At 44.4% G+C, this 1918-nt stretch overlaps 1 non-coding gene across 1 annotated transcript; it reads left to right on the plus strand.

Annotated features, from left to right (window-relative positions):
• Nucleotides 1-1627: 1627 nt before the first annotated feature.
• Nucleotides 1628-1701, plus strand: trnan-guu (transfer RNA asparagine (anticodon GUU)). Its single transcript has one exon. It is a non-coding gene; the product is annotated as a tRNA-Asn (tRNA).
• The last annotated feature ends 217 nt before the right edge of the window (nt 1702-1918 follow it).

Consider the following 1918-nt stretch of genomic DNA (forward strand, 5'->3'; position numbering starts at 1 on the left):
TGTAACCGGGATTTTATTCTCCACAGAGACAGTGATTTTGTTTAGCAGTGCATGTTTTGCACAATGTATGTTAGACCAAATAAATATACTACGATTTATCACTGAAACATCCCTTTCCATGACTCATTTAATTTACACTCTGAATAATAATTCCCGGATCTAGAACTTTCGTAAGGTGGGGGCGATTCAAACCGTCCGTCTGGCAATTGGGCGAGGATCACAAACACTTACAATATTTACGAAAGGATATACTTGCTTTGGAGGCAGCTCAGAGAAGGTTCACTGGGTTGACTCTGGAGATGAGCGGTCGACTTATGAGAAAAGGTTGAGTAGGTTGGGCCTCTACTCATTGGAATTCAGAAGAATGAGAGGTGATCTTATCGAAACGTATAAGGTAATGATGGAGCTTGATAAGGTGGATGCAGAGAGGATGGTTCCACTGATAGGGGAGACTAGAACTAGGGGGCATAATCTCAGAATAAGGGGCCGCCCATTTAAATCTGTGATGAGGAGGAATTTCTTCTTTCAGAGGGTTGTAAATCTGTCAAACTCACTGCCTCAGAGAGCTGAGAAAGCCACGACATTAAATAAATTTAAGACAGAGATAGCTTCTTAACTGATAAGGGAATAAGGCTTATGGGGAACGGGCAGGGATGTGGACTTGAGTCCATGATCGGATCAGCCATGATCATATTAAATGGCGGAGCAGGCTCGAGGGGCCATATGGCCTACTTCTGCTCCTAGTTCTTAAGTTCTTATGTTCTGAATAGCGACACACAAAAACATGCTTTGATCATGGTTACACCTTATCTTCACGTTTGTCAAACAGTTGGCTCGTTGGTCTCGGGCTGTGATTTCCCTTTGGAGTTGTTCATTGAAATTTACGAGCGGTCCCAGAGGAGCCCTGATATTGCTCACATATTTTGAGATTGCAACGAACTTTTGCAAAGAAGGACTTGCATATCTGCAGCGCCTTTCAGGAACTCATGACGCCCCAAAGCGCTTTACAGCCATTGAATTATGTTTGAAGTGTTGTAGTTTGGGGAAAGATGTGCCCAGATCACCAAACATGAACCTCAACTCTTTGCAAAGAGTTTGGTGCAAATAATCAGGCGTCTCAGGGACTTGGACTTTCTTTGAATAAGTTCTGCTTGTACCTGCATTCAAGCTTGAAATAGCAACTGGGCTTCCATCTCACGGGACGTTTGGGGTTGATGTGCGTCGCTTTCAATCTTTGAAATTTCACCAAGCAAAGAAACGGTGAATCCAACTGTCCCTGTTAGCATTTAGTTCCCGTTTAATCACAGGAATATCCGCAGTCAGGAGCTGAAAAGGAATTCAAACCGAACACTGGCTTCGGGACAATCAGAATACTTTGTCACAGACAAGGCACCGGAAGGCTGGAAGGTAGATCACACCGGTTGCGGGAGAGCTGGTTGGCGGTGACATGGAAGTGTCTGCAGTGTGCGGGACCAGACTGTTTCCACGCATCCACAATGAATGTCCCTCCATTTATTTGTGAAAAGTACCACTGAGAATGGGCAATTTCCATACCGGTCAGAGCAATCTGAAGCTTTAACTGTCTGACACCCTGGTTTGGGATGCCTTGAACCTTATACTTTCATCAGTCTCTGTGGCGCAATGGTTTAGCGCGTTCGGCTGTTAACCGAAAGGTTGGTGGTTCGAGCCCACCCAGGGACGAAGTATTTAATTGTTTTTCCCCGAGTATTCGGTGCCGCACAGTCACAGGTTGTCATTGTGCGTTTTGGCTGCACGAATCTATTCCGCAAATGTTGCCAGCAGTGCTGTTATCCAATTAGTTCCCACTCCGATATTTTATGAGCATTCAGTTCAAGTAAAACGATAACAATTTTTTACATGGATCGTGTTCCATCCAGCCCATTAGAAATAAATTATG

Source organism: Pristiophorus japonicus, unplaced genomic scaffold, assembly GCF_044704955.1.
Source record: "Pristiophorus japonicus isolate sPriJap1 unplaced genomic scaffold, sPriJap1.hap1 HAP1_SCAFFOLD_113, whole genome shotgun sequence".
Classification (NCBI taxonomy): domain Eukaryota; kingdom Metazoa; phylum Chordata; class Chondrichthyes; family Pristiophoridae; genus Pristiophorus; species Pristiophorus japonicus.